Here is a 15,744-nt window from a genome sequence, read left to right on the forward strand (position 1 = left end):
CACTAGCCAAGGTGCCCCGACATTGTTCAGGGCAAATTCCCCGGACTTTGCGAGTGCGGGAACACCATTACACAGGTGCACTATACATAGGTCACTACCTATGTATAGCGTCACAATGGTAACTCCGAACATGGCCATGTAACATGTCTAAGATCATGGAATTGTCTCCCCAATGCCATTCTGGCATTGGGGAGACAATTCCATGATCCCCCGGGTCTCTAGCATAGAACCCGGTTACTGCCAAACTGCCTTTTTCGGGGTTTCACTGCAGCTGCTGCTGCTGCCAACCCCTCAGACAGGTTTCTGCCCTCCTGGGGTTCAGCCAGGCCTGGCCCAGGAAGGCAGAACAAAGGACTTCCTCAGAGAGAGGGTGTTACACACTCTCCCTTTGGAAAAAGGTGTCAGGGCTGGGGAGGAGTAGCCTCCCCCAGCCTCTGGAAATGCTTTGATGGGCACAGATGGTGCCCATCTCTGCATAAGCCAGTCTACACCGGTTCAGGGATTCCCCAGCCCTGCTCTGGCGCGAAACTGGACAAAGGAAAAGGGAGTGACCCCTCCCCTGACCTGCACCTCCCAGGGGAGGTGCCCAGAGCTCCTCCAGCGTGCCCCAGACCTCTGCCATCTTGGATTCAGAGGTGTGCTGGCACACTGGACAGCTCTGAGTGGCCAGGGCCAGCAGGTGATGTCAGAGACTCCTTCTGATAGGCTCTTACCTGTGTTACTAGCCTATCCTCCTTCCTAGGTAGCCAAACCTCCTTTTCTGGCTATTTAGGGTCTCTGCTTTGGGGAATTTTTCAGTTACCGAATGCAAGAGCTCACCAGAGTTCCTCTGCATCTCCCTCTTCACCTTCTGCCAAAAGATCGACCGCTGACTGCTCAGGACGCCTGCAAAACCGCAACAAAGTAGCAAAGACGACTACTGCAACCTTGTATCGCTTCATCCTGCCGGCTTTCTCACCTGTTTCCTGGTGGTGCGTGCTCTGGGGGTAGCCTGCCTCCTTCTTGTACCAGGAGCTCTGAAGAAATCTCCTGTGGGTCGACGGAATCTTCCCCCTGCAACCGCAGGCAACAAAAGACTGCATCACTGGTCCTCTGGGTCCCCTCTCAGCACAACGAGCGTGGTCCCTGGAACTCAGCAACTCTGTCCAAGTGACTCCCACAGTCCAGTGACTCTTCAGTCCAAATTTGGTGGAGGTAAGTCCTTGCCTCCCCACGCTAGGCTGCATTGATGGGTACTGCGTGATTTGCAGCTGCTCCGGCTCCTGTGCACTCTTCCAGGATTTCCTTCGTGCACAGCCAAGCCTGGGTCCCGACACTCTAACCTGCTGTGCACAACCTTCTGAGTTGTCCTCCGGCATCTTGGGACTCCCTTTTCTGACTTTGGGTGGACTCCAGTTCACTCCTCTTCCAAGTGCCTGTTCTGGTACTTCTGCAGGTGCTGCCTGCTTCTGTGAGGCTCCCTGACTTGCTGGGCGCCCCCTCTGTCTCCTCATAAAAGTGGCGACATCCTGGTCCCTCCTGGCCCACAGCAGCATCCAAAAACCCTAACCGCGACCCTTGCAGCTAGCAAGGCTTGTTTGCAGTCTTTCTGCGTGGGAACACCTCTGCAAGCTTCTTCACGACGTGGGACATCCATCCTCCAAATGGGAAGTTCCTAGTCCTCTTCGTTCTTGCAGAACACCAAGCTTCCTCCACCCGGTGGCAGCTTCCTTGCACCCTCAGCTGGCATTTCCTGGGCATCTGCCCTCACTCGACATTGTCGTGACTCTTGGACTTGGTCCCCTTATTTCATAGGTACTCAGGTCTGGAAATCCACTGTTGTTGCTTTGCTGGTGTTGGTCTTCCTTGCAGAATCCCCCTATCACGACTTCTGTGCTTTCTGGGGGTTGTAGGTGCACTTTACACCTACTTTTCAGGTTCTTGGGGTGGGCTATTTTTCCAACCCTCACTGTTTTCTTACAGTCCCAGCGACCCTCTACAAGCTCACATAGGTTTGGGGTCCATTCGAGGTTCGCATTCCACTTTTGGAGTATATGGTTTGTGTTGCCCCTATACCTATGTGCTCCTATTGCAATCCACTGTAACTTTACATTGCTTGCATTACTTCCTTTTGCTATTACTGCATATTTTTGGTATTGTGTACATATATCTTGTGTATATTTGGCATCCTCATACTGAGGGTACTCATTGAGATACTTTTGGCATATTGTCATAAAAATAAAGTACCTTTATTTTTAGTATATCTGTGTATTATGTTTTCTTATGATATTGTGCATATGACACCAGTGGTATAGTAGGAGCTTTGCATGTCTCCTAGTTCAGCCTAAGCTGCTCTGCTATAGCTACCTTCTATCAGCCAAAGCTGCTAGAAACACCTCTTCTACACTAATAAGGGATAACTGGACCTGGTACGGAGTGTAAGTACCCCTTGGTACCCACTACAAGCCAGGTCAGCCTCCTACACCGGGCCACATGCGACCCTGGTCCCCGTCCACCATTACAGAAGTGTTGGTAGGGCCGGGGCAGGGCTGGATGTCGCTGTCCCAGCCCTACTACCATGCAATGTGTGATGGAGGTCAGGAACCGGTTCGCTTGCAGCCCCAGGCCCTGGCCTCCATTACAGAAGTGTTGGTAGTGCTGGGGTCGGGCTGGAGGTCGCAGTCCCAGCCCTACCAGGCAATGTGTAATGGCGGCCGGGGACCAGGCCCACCATTACAGAAGTGTTGGTGGGGCTGGGGCATGGGTTGTTGGTCCCCCTCCCAGCCCTACTAGCAGGCAATGTGTAATGGCGGACGGGGACCCGGGCCGCAAACGGCTCGGGTCTTCATCCCCGTTACAGAAGTGTTGGTAGGGACCTCGAAACCTGCCCCCCCTCAAAATGTCTTAGGATCGGTGGTCCCGGAGCGGGAGGCTCGGGACTCGGGGATAACCGGCCCCTTCAAGCTTTTTTAGTTTAAAAAAATAAATAAAATAAACAAATAAAAGCACTTCGGTAGAGGGGCAGGAGGACAAAGGGTGCAAGGCCAGTGACCTCCTGCCCCTTTTCCCCAGCAATCCAGCCCACCCCTGTTGTTAGTGCCTGTGGCCCCTTGAGTGAGGGCCGCAATGAGTTTAAAAAAAGAAATTGAAGCTCATGTCCTCAGAGCTGTAGACCTAGCCCCTGCCACATAGCCCCTCAATGATGGGCGCTGTGTAGACCCAGTTTGAGGCCTACCCCAACCCATATACATGCACCTGGGTGGGTCCTTATATCCAGGGAGGGCTCTGAGCACGATGTTTGGGGCCCCCAGGCGCCCCTCCACAGCATACAGTTGCTCAATGACTATGGAGGGGTTTGTTGAATATACATCTTTGTTGGTACAAGGCTCTGCATGTCTGCCTTCACCTTCTAGGCTGGGGCTTAGAGAGCCCCACAATTGGTTGAGAGCATGGAGAGCATTGGAGATTGAGGGTAAAAACCTGGAATGGATTCCAGGATCTAGTAGCCAATCCACTGTACATATATATAAATATATTCAAATAGCTGTATTTTTTTTCAAATTGTTATGTGGTATGCGTTATATTGTTTATAACTATGTAGGTAATTACATGGACTACAAATGACACAGTAATATGTGTAAATAATGTTATGCAGGTTCTGGAACCATTTTAAACAAGGGCATTATTGAGATTTCTCTAGATCTTATGTTATGCATCAGCGCCACCATGTGATCTTTTTAACCGGTTCTGTGCCACAGGCCCAAGTCGTAACCTTTACGTCCTGGGCACAGAGCTCAGAGGGAGCGCTAGCACTCCCTCTGTGGTCTTCCCTCCCACCCCCAAAGGCAGAGATGGAAGGGGCAGCCCTTCCCCTATCACCCCGAGACCCCCGACCCCGTGACATCAGCGCACAATCGCGCGCTGACCTCACAGAGGCCCCCTCCCATCGCACTGGAAGCTCAGCTTCCAGCGCGATCGGAAGAGAAATGCTTTTGCATTTCTCTTCCGATCATGTGATGGGGCCCTGAGAGGCTTCAAAGGGAAGGAAATGAATTTCCTTCCCTTTGAAGTCTCTCAGAGCATTTTAGCAGCCAGATCGTGAAGCGATCCGGCTGCTAAAATGCCCACTAGACACCAGGGATTATTTTTACAAAAGAAATTGGCATAAGGGGAGCGACCCCTTGGGCAAGGGTCACTCTCCAGGGGGGGACAAATTTATTTTAGGCCATTTCTGCCCCCCTTGGGGGTAGAGCAGCCTATTTTTATTAAGCTGATCTGCGCCCAATGGGGGCAGACACCACTAGGCACCTGGGATTTTTTTTTTTGCGCCAATTTCACGCAAGGGGAGCGACCTCTTAGGCAAGGGTCGCTCCCATGGGGGGGGGGGATTTATTTTAGGACATTTCTCCTCCCCTTGGGGGCAGATCGGCCTATTTCTATTAGGCTGATCTGCCCCCGGGGAGGCAGAAACCACTTGGGCACCAGGGATTGGTGTGTGTGTGTGTATGTGTGTGTTTTGTTTGGGGGGGCAGCCCCTTGGGCAAGGGTCGCTCCACATGGGGGCACATTACTGTTGGCCATATCTGCCCTCTTGGGGGCAGATTGGCTTATTTTTAGAAGGCAAAGCCCACCAGAGACCAGGGAAGATTTTTTTTTCAAAATAAAAGGGTGGAGGTGTGGCCATACCCCCACCCCAAATAAATGGGGACAAAGTTGTTCTACCCACCAGTGGGCAGATGAGACGATTATCCCAATCCACACCCTGGGGGGGCAGAAAGTCTACTAGAAGCCAGGGAATTAAAAAAAAAAATAGTGGGGTGATGGCTACCAACCAGTATGGGCCTGGTTATGCCCCCACCCCAACTGAAGGGGGTAACAGTCTTTCAGCTCTCCCCCGCACACCAAAATATTTTATCCCACGGCAAGCAAGAGGACATTTGATTATCTTGGGTTTTCGTTTTACATTTGGGCCATGAGAGCTTGGCTAACTCTCAATATCGTCCCCTTTGGAATGGTGAGGGCTGCACTTTGTGGACTTTGGGACTCTGCCATGTAGAAAAATCCATGATGACCTAGACACATCTGAAAACTAACATCTGGGTGATTCCAGGGTGGTGAGCTTCACAGGCACACGCACCTTTTTCTTACCCACAATGCCCTGCAAACCTCCAACTTTGCTGGAAATCACATATGTTTCCCACATTTTTGTGATGGAACCTTCCGGAATCTGCAGGAATCCACAAAATTCCTACCACCCAGCATTGTCTCATCTATACTGATATAAATTCTGCTGCCCTTGTCAGCCTAAAAATGTTTTTTTTTCAAACTGCCCTTTTGGACCCGCTTTGGTTCCTCCTCAATTTCGACATGTTTTTGGCTCTTCCCTGTCACAAGCACTTGGCCCACCTACACAAGTGAGGTACCATTTTTATCGGGACACTTGGGGGAACGCTGGGTGGAAGGGAATTTGTGGCTCCTCTCAGATTCCAGAACTTTCTGTCACCGAAATGTGAGGAAAAAGTTTTTTTGGGCCAAATTTTGAGGTTTGCAAAGGATTCTGGGTAACAGAACCTGGGGAGAGCCCCACAAGTCACCCCATCTTGGATTGCCCTAGGTGTCTAGTTTTCAAAAATGCACAGGTTTGGTAGGTTTTCCTAGGTGCCTGCTGAGCTAGAGGCCAAGATCCACAGCTAGGCACTTTGCAAAAAAACGGTCTGTTTTCTTTGGGAAAATGTGATGTGTCCACGTTGTGTTTTGGGGCATATCCTGTCACGGGCGCTAGGCCTACCCACACAAGTGAGGTACCATTTTTATCGGGAGACTTGGGGGAACGTTGGGTGGAAGGAAATTTGTGGCTCCTCTCAGATTCCAGAACTTTCTGTCACCAAAATGTGAGGAAAAAGTGTTTTTTGGCCAAATTTTGAGGTTTGCAAAGGGTTCTGGGTAACAGAACCTGGGGAGAGCCCCACAAGTCACCCCATCTTTGATTCCCCTAGGTGTCTAGTTTTTAAAAAAAAACACAGGTTTGGTAGGTTTTCCTAGGTGCCGGCTTAGATAGAGGCCAAAATCCACAGCTAGGCACTTTGCAAAAAACAGGTCTGTTTTCTTTGGGAAAATGTGATGTGTCCACATTGTGTTTTGGGGCATATCCAGTCACGGGCGCTAGGCCTACCCACACAAGTGAGGTACCATTTTTATCGGGAGACTTGGGGGAACGCTAGGTGGAAGGGAATTTGTGGTTCCTCTCAGATTCCAGAACTTTCTGTCACCGAAATGTGAGGAAAAAGGTGTTTTTTTGGCCAAATTTTGAGGTTGGCAAAGGATTCTGGGTAACAGAACCTGGTGAGAGCCCCACAAGTCACCCGATCTTTGATTCCCCTAGGTGTCTAGTTTTCACAAATGCGCAGGTTTGGTAGGTTTCCCTAGGTGCCGGCTGAACTAGAGGCCAAAATCTACAGCTAGGCATGGGCGCTAAGCCTACCCACACAAGTGAGGTACCATTTTTATCGGGAGATTTGGGGGAACGCTAGGTGGAAGGGAATTTGTGGTTCCTCTCAGATTCCAGAACTTTATGTCACCGAAATGTGAGGAAAAAGTGTTTTTTTGGCCAAATTTTGAGGTTTGCAAAGGATTCTGGGTAACAGAACCTGGTGAGAGCCCCACAAGTCACCCCATCTTGGATTCCCCTAGGTGTCTAGTTTTCACAAATGCGCAGGTTTGGTAGGTTTCCCTAGGTGCCGGCTGAACTAGAGGCCAAAATCTACAGCTGGTCACTTTGCAAGAAACACATCAGATTTCAGTGTAAAAATGTGATGTGTCCATGTTGCGTTTCCTGTCGCGAGCATTAGGCCTACCCACGCAAGTGAGGTACCATTTTTATCGGGAGACTTGGGGGAACACAGAATAGCAAAACAAGTGTTATTGCCCCTTGTCTTTCTCTACATTTTTTCTTTCCAAATGTAAGACAGTGTGTAAAAAAGACGTCTATTTGAGAAATGGCCTGTAATTCACATGCTAGTATGGGCACCCCGGAATTCAGAGATGTGCAAATAACCACTGCTTCTCAACACCTTATCTTGTGCCCATTTTGGAAATACAAAGGTTTTCTTGATACCTATTTCTCACGTTTTATATTTCACCAAATTAACTGCTGTGTGCCCCGTATAAAATGAAAAACCCTGTGCAAGGTGCAACTCGTTTATTGGCTCTGGGTACCTGGAGTTCTTGATGAACCTACAAGCCCTATATACCCCAACAACCAGAAGAGTCCAGCAGACGTAACAGTATATTGCTTTTGAAAATCTGACATTGCAGGAAAAAGTTACAGAGTAAAACGTGGAGAACAATTGTCTGTTTTTTACCTCAATTTCGATATTTTTTTATTTCAGCTGTTATTTTCTGTAGGAAACCCTTGTAGGATCTACACGAATGACCCCTTGCTGAATTTCTGGGATCCAGCATTGGTTTCACACCCATTTCTGTCACTAACTGGAAGGAGGCTGAAAGCACAAAAAACTGTAAAAATGGGGTATGTCTCAGTAAAATGCCAAAATTGTGTTGAAAAATGGGGTTTTGTGATCCAAGTCTGCCTGTTCCTGAAATCCGGGAAGATGGTGATTTTAGCACCGCAAACCCTTTGTTGATGCCATTTTCAGGGAACCAAACACAAGCCTTCTTCTGCAACCCTTTTTCCCATTTTTTTGAAAAAAACAAAATTATCGCTGTATTTTGGCTAATTTCTTGGTGTCCTTCAGGGGAACCCACAAATTCTAAGTACCTCTAGAATCCCTAAGATTGTGGGAAAAAAGGACTCAAATTTGGCATGGGTAGCTTATGTGGAGAAAAAGTTATGAGGGCCTAAGCACGAACTGCCCCAAATAGCCAAAAAAAGGCTCGGCACACAAGAGGAAAAGGCCTGGCAGCGAAGGGGTTTATAAACAGATCAGGGTGTTTGAAATATGTAAACATTGGGTTTTCTGGATTGTACTTTCAGAACTGTGTAGTGGCTCCAATTTGTATGGATTGCGAGAATACTTAACATTGTTTAAAAGAAAATATGTATAATTTCATTTCTTAAGTGTGTATGTAAAAAAACATCTTGAATGTGACATATGTATTAGTATATACCTCTAAATGTGTGTGTATACCCGGCTAATTAAAAAGGCTTACAGTTGTGAGGAGTGGTAACATTTCAACTAATATTTATCGGCGTGCCTACCTTGCAATTATGTATATAGCTTAAAAAGCATTAGGGTTTAAAAGTCTTTGCCTTTTTGTCTGTTCTGTACGTAGGATCCCCTAAAGCTAACGATGTCTCCTGAGGAAATGGATGCGCTGCAACAAGGTATATGTATCTAGAGATTTATAGTTCAGAGAACCCTGTCAACATCCATCGTAAACAAAGATGGCTCGATTTTTAATTATTTTTTATTTTTCCATTAATGTTATCCTGTGTTTGTATGCTTTTACAGGCTATAATTCTGAACTGCAGTTGGCGGTTGGGGCTCTACAACAAATCCCAAAGGCTCAAGACGGACCATACACGCTGTCTCAGGATACATCTTTTGTTGGTAAATAAAAATGAGTAACTGTGTAAACTATGTGAAAACTTCAAAAAAGCTCCATAAAAACCACATAGAAGGCATCCTCAGAGAGCATGTATAGTCTGTGTATTATATTGTAAATGTAACATTTTATTCTTTTTTTTTTCCAGACCCCCCTGGCGGTACAAGTGGCTCCCATGCTAACGATCCATAATGTAGTATGGGTCGTTCAAAAGACGGACCAGAAGAGGAAGACCCCAGCATCTAATGACGGCCCCCCTTTAAAGAAAGGCCCCTCACAATGGAACACAGCAGGTTTGTTTTAGAAACTGTACAGCCAGAAGAATTCAATTCACCTCTAAGATAGTGCTGCTATAGCAACACCTAATATGTATTTTGTTATCTTTACATCATAGAGTCATCACAAAAGAGCTCTGGAGGAGTCACCCGTCTGCCTAAGAGGGCGGCACCACCTTTAAAGGACAACACCATGACCCTTCAAAACACCAATGCTCCAGCAGCATCCATGATCAACGCAGGGCCCCAGGACAAACTGAGCAACTGCTCTACAGACTGCTGCCATAGACCAGGTACACCCCTTACCTACACCACACCATCAGTAATAAAAGCTATGCCCAGTAGTGAACACTTCTACAGCAACTACCTATGTGCACGGGTTTGGACACTCCGACCGCCTCAGACACACAACACCCTGTGCCATGTACAACCTATGGTTGGGATCCTAACCAGTGCAACAAACCTAAAATAAATTGGTTGTCCTTAAAGAACCGCAAAAAGAAGCTGGTGCCCCCTGAGCTACAAGCCTTGCTTATAGACCTGACTTTTAAAAATACTGTTAAGGCTCAGACTGTTCCACATAACTTGCAATGTTCTAAATACTTAACGTTTGAGGAGTCTACTATAGTGGGGCCTGTCAACGACCTAGTACCAACACCCTGTATAATTAGCCCTCCTAGTCTACGAGGCACACAATTGGATACTGATCACCCCATAGAGGATCCTTATTCTGGGTGTATTGGACTTCTCAAGGCACAAGCAGGTTTGGTAGAGAGTTCTGAACCAGCAGTCATAGCAACGCCCTGTGACACTTCTAACTCAATCACCCACACCCCGCCACAGCACTTCCTACACTTGGAGGCCTTGAGTTATTATGACCAACATTTAATATCCCCATATCTGATGTCACCAGTTACACCCCTGGGAGCGTAGGACCCCCACCAGCCCAACATCAAGTTCATGAGAATATTGGTCTACCCACTCCTCCTCATTATCCCCAGACAGCAGTATAGGCAGTAGCTGTTCACAAAATCAGAGTACTGGAACCCCGTCTAGCGCGGATTAAGCCTCCAAAGTACCAATCTATTCACATTGGGGCCCTGTTTTTTTTACCCGTCCTGACCTAGCCATTCAAAAAGGGCTTATTGCGGGTAACGGTGATCAGGCCATAGGGGTGGCCAGGGGTAATATGCACCACACAGCTAATGACACACGTAGCAGATCAAAATATGGTGCAACAGCCCCCAACAGGGTTTTGGAAACAGATCTGAAAGAAATACAACAGGCTGTTAGGAAACTAGAATCACGCCTGAACCTCAAGACCTCAAAACTGGGGAAGGTGCAGTGCGATACTGGGTCCTCCAGACCCTCCCAGAGAGCATTAATCCTGCGGCTAGCAGGGTGTAGAAGGGAGGTGGTCCTAGCTTGTGAATCAGCTGTGGCAGACATAGACAATATACTGGCGTGACTAGGCAACCATGTCCCCCTAAGGAGTGAAAGATACACTTATTGTAATAAGGGTGTCCATAGGTCTAAATATAAAAACAAAACTCTATACATACTCACTAAGGCTCTACGGCTCTTACGCTCACTCAAAAGCAAAAGGTCGATGGAACCACCCAACAAATCCTTAAAAGCCCCAAAATCCAATACCTTGACATATAAAAGGATTCCTGCTAGGCCTCAAGACATAAAGTCAGGAGGGAATAGCACAGAAATTGGGTGTTTTAGGACCTCAAGGGATGGTGTTCAGAGCCGGCTAGTACCCCAGCACACATGAAGTCCCCCGGCCGTGGCTGCCGTCGGTTAAGTTGCAGGCCCACAGCCCATAAATCATCTGCTGTTCAAATAGGCTGTGGTCACTTACCTAAAAACAGGTGGTCTTGTAACAAGCAGAAGTGGGCTAGTCGCGCTAGACAGCATAGGTTCCTAGTAAGGAAATTAAAGAAATCCAAACTCTGTGTTACAAGGAGGCTTAAAAGCACACCAGCCCAGATCCTTAGTCTGTTACCCCAGATTGACACTCAAGATACCCCACTTGCCAGCCGCAATCCTCAAGCTGAGGATTCAGAACCTGTGTTTTTAGAAAGTGTTAGAAGGTACAGTCGTACTATAGAACGGTTTAGCGCTACAGAACACTACAAGGAATTCTGGTTTGTTAACCTAGATCATATAAATTCCTTTGATTATGGTGTTTTAGCCATCCACCAAGCTGTACAAACACTAATAGAAAGGTAGTTACATGATGTGAGTCCTAATGATTACTTCCAACTACAGTTCCAGGGGCAGGATATTGACAGTCCTTTGTTCACAGGTAGAATACCCAGGGATGTGTTTGACGCTATGGAATTTCTAGAGAATCTTTGTAACTTGCTGCAGAGTAAGGCAGAAATATTAGCATATGGGACCTTTAGAGTTATAGCCCTCATTGTCCAGGGCTGCGAGGGGTGGTGTTGCCAGACCTTTAAAGAGCATCTTGTATGGTCAGATCATTGATAAGAAACAACAATGGTTGCTCAATTTTAACACAGGCTACCAGCATTGTAGGGTTACTATTGGATCGCACTACACCCGATGCTCATATTATGTCAAGAGCTGTTGAAGCCCACAGGGCCTTGAAATACCACACAACAGAATGGTCGGTTTCGGGGACCTAGGGCTTTTTGAGAACTATTTTGCTATTAGGGTGAAAGTTCTTTACCACAACGGTTCCTGGAAGTACTTCACAACAGAGGAGCGTGCGAAAAACAAGACCATTTATGTTCTCCATCATGAAAACCACTTTCATGGTATTTCGATCCTGAAGGGTTTTCTAGGAGCCAAGTACGTATGCTCCTACTGCAACCATATCTACAACACACAGACAACTCATCAGTGTCAAATACACAGTAAAATGTGTCAGAGGGATGGTTGTATTGAGGCCACTGAGCAGAAGGTCCAGTGCCACATGTGTAATCTTTTTTGTTGCTCGCAAAACTGCTTGAGCACACACACCAGACTTGCTTGTTGCTTCCCTAAAATAGAATGTGGGGCTTGCGGGCGTTACGTCCTCTATCAGCATAAATGTAAAGGCATGAAATGTCCCAGGTGTAAGGTGTATTTTCAGGCTGAGACAGAGCACATGTGGTAAATGGTTAAAGGGCGACTTCAGACCAAAACTGAAGACTACATAGTGTTTGATATAGAGTGTACACAGGAGACCGGTGTACACCAGCCTAATTATATTTATGCTCATCATCTAACTTCTGATGACAACTGGGAATTTGAAGGGTCCAGGTGCATGAGCGACTTCCTCACCACTTTTATACATCCTAAATTCAAAGGGTATTCTATGCTGGCTCACAGCTCTAAAGTGTACAACTCCTTCTTTATGTTACAGACCATGAATGGTGAAAAGATGGCTGCAGAACTCACAACCCAGGGCTTCAAATTGATCCTGTTGATGGCGGTGCCTTTTCAAATAAGGTTCATTGATACCCTAAATTTTCTACCTATGAAATTGAGTAAATTACCCAAAGCTTTTGGTTTCCCAGGCTGCAACGGTTATTTCCACCACTTTTTTAACACATGGGCCAAACAAAATTATGAGGGTCCTTTGCCTCCACCCTCCAGTTACGGTGTTGAGTATATGGTGCCTGCTGAGAAAGAGAGCTTTGTACAATGCTACCATGAAAACCGAGAAAATAACTTTTATTTTCAAACCGAGTTGAAAGCGTACTGTAAGGCCGATGTAATGATCTTGCAAAAAGCCTGCAACCTTTTCAGAGATGTAGTGGTGGAGATGACCAAAAAGGTGAAGATGTTGAAGCCCAACACACCCCAGATGATAAAGACTGTAGAATACATAGACCCTTTCCAGAATATCACGCTGGCTTCCATGTGTATGTCTATCTACAAACACATGTTTTTGAAACCATACGGCATCGCCTGAGTACCACCCGACCTGTATAATGGTAAACAGAAGCGTTATTCAACCTTCTTGATCCAATGGCTCATGTATATCTCGGATATAGGAAACATAGCCATTCAACACGCGTTACAGGGTGGTGAATACTGCTTGGGGCCTTTTTATCTTGACAGTTGTGCCATACTTAGTTGTGTGCCAACTGCCTTTGAATACAATAGGTGTTTTTACCATGGTTGTCCTCGTTGTTACAAACCCCATGAGTTTAACAGGCTGTTGGGCACCAGGTTTGAGCACTTACACCGTCGTACTCTGATGAAGGCGCAATATGTTAAAAACTGCGGCTTTGTCATGAGAACCCTTTGGGAGCATGAATGGTTAGATCTGTTAACAACAAATGTTGTGCTCATGTCTTTCATTAAGAGTCGCCAGTTACCAGGGCCTGTGGAGCCCCGCAACGCCTTATTTGGGGGGTGTATAAGCGCTATACAGCTGTACTGGGCTATGGGCGATGGTGAGAAAATACACTATTACGACTTCGCAAGTCTGTATCCGTTTGTGAACAAACAGAAGTTATACCCTGTAGGTCACCCAACCATCATATACAGGGACTTTAAGCCCATTGGTGAATACTTTGGGCTGATTAAGTGCCAAATCTACCCACCCGCCATCTTTACTTCCCTGTTCTACTGTACAGAGTTGCCGGTAAGCCAATGTTCCCACTATGCCGTACATGTGCTGAAAGTTTAGAGACTAGTGTGTGTAGTCACAGTGACGAGCAAAGGATGCTGACCGGTACGTGGTGTAGCATTGAGGTACAAAAGGCTCTGGAGAAAGGATACAGGCATGGTAAAATAGTGGAAATATGCCACTTTGAAAGGACAACAAAACAACTCTTTTCTAAATATATCAACCTGTTTCTAAGAGACAAAAAGGAGGCTTCAGGGTTTCTAGAGTGGTGTTTTGATGAGGCCTCCAAGCAAAAGTACATAGATGACTACTACTCTCACAAGGTGAGACCCAATTTGATTGACGTCAACTCTGCCCACCGCCAGTTAGCCAAACTATGCCTAAACTTCTTATGGGGGAAATTCGCACAGCATACAAACTTGTCCAACACGACCATAATAACAGATCCTGATGAGTTGTTTAAGTACCTTTTTGCCCCAGGTTATGAGGTGCCCAGTTGTGAGTTGATCAATGATGAGACAGCAGCTCTGTGTTGGAAGTACACTAAAGAGTACCCCACAATGTGTAACAATATAAACATCTTCATAGCATGTTTCACAACCGCTCACGCCTGTTTCGAGCTTTACAGACTGTTAGATAAACTGCAGAACAGGTGTCTGTTTAATGATACAGACTCTGTTATATTTGTGAGTAAAGTAGGTGATGAAGACCTTCCATTAGGTGATTATCTAGGAGATTTGACCAGTGAACTACTGAAAGGTGAACACCTAGTGGAGTTCACCTCATCAGGTCCTGAAACCTATTCGTATAAAACCTCAAACAATACAGTGTGCATGAAAGTCAAAGGCATCACCTTAAATGTCAACAATACAGTCAAAACCAATTTCGACAGTTCTAAGGATCTGGTGAGAGAATACACTATTTCCGACACTCGTGAAAATAATAAAACAATTGTTGTACATCAGCCTAGCATAATGTGGTCCAAAAAGCGGTGGGAAATTACAACCCAACCTTTACATAAAACATTACGTGTAGTGTTCGAATCCCCATGACTATGGACACCCGCTTGCAGCTTCCATTCCCGTGCGTTCTAGCAGGTCCCTCAAATTTCGATAAAAGTTATTTTATAAAGAAGTTGTTGGAAAATGCACCCCTTGTTCTATCCCAAAACCCAAATGTATGGCTTTATTCATGCTGGCAAGATTTTTATACAGCACTATCCCTAGGTTCCCACACATCAAATTTATAGAAGGCATACCTGGTAATCTCAACAACGATGCACTGTTACCTACACCCCTTGTAAACATGGTGATTGTGGACAATCTCATGTCTGAGCGCGGGCATCATCCAGAGATAGAAAAAGCTTTTACCCAATATTCACACCATCGTAACCTGAGCATATGCTACATTGTGCAGAACTTGTTTTACACGGGTAAGAGCAGTCGTTCTATAACTCTGAATGCCTCATGCCTTGTTTTATTTAAAAACCCCAGGGACAAACAACAAATATCGATCATTGCTAAGGAGATGTACCCTGAAAACACTCAGTTTTTCTTAGAAGCCTTTAACAACAACACCGCTAAACCTCATGGGTACCTGTTGGTAGACTTAAAACCCAAGAATCTAGAAGAATACAGATTACGTGCTGATATTTTCCCACCAGATCTCCCTGTATCTTACACCTCTAAAACCAGACCCAAGGTGTATAAAAAGAATCACTAAAAAGACTTTTGTAACATTTACTTTCTAAACCTCATAATATATGGTGTTGAACATGTCTGCACGTGTACGCCATATTTTAGCACTCCTAAAAATGCTGGTCACAGCTAGCCCCCAACAAAGAAAAGGCCATCCTTTGTGCTGCTTCGGACGACTTAGTGATTGCTATTTCAGAAATTGCCTTAAACACCCTAAAAGGCAATGTCCCTGCATCAGAGAGGCAGTTCCGTGTAATGAAGAAGAGGCGTAACCTTATCAAAAAGCTTAGTAATAAAAGGGCCTCCCTCGTTTCTAAGAAAAAACTTGTAAAACAGTTGGGTGGTTTTATAGGAGTGCTTCTGGGCATAGCGATTCCTTTAATTACAAACCTCGTAACCGGGAACTAATGGATCACGCCCAGAAGATGTACTTTGTACTGCACCAACAACTGGAACAGTTGGGCCCTTCTACGAGTGACGCTTGGGATATACGAAAAAATGAAACACTACACATAGATGCTGTAATTAAAAACATTTTAAACCGGCCTGATTTAAAACCTTACGACAAAGCCGATCTTTACTCCAGAGTTCTTCAAAACTTTCAACATTATTACAAGCAATGGCAGTCAGAAAA

This window comes from Pleurodeles waltl, chromosome 11, assembly GCF_031143425.1.
Source record: "Pleurodeles waltl isolate 20211129_DDA chromosome 11, aPleWal1.hap1.20221129, whole genome shotgun sequence".
Taxonomy (NCBI): Eukaryota; Metazoa; Chordata; class Amphibia; order Caudata; family Salamandridae; genus Pleurodeles; species Pleurodeles waltl.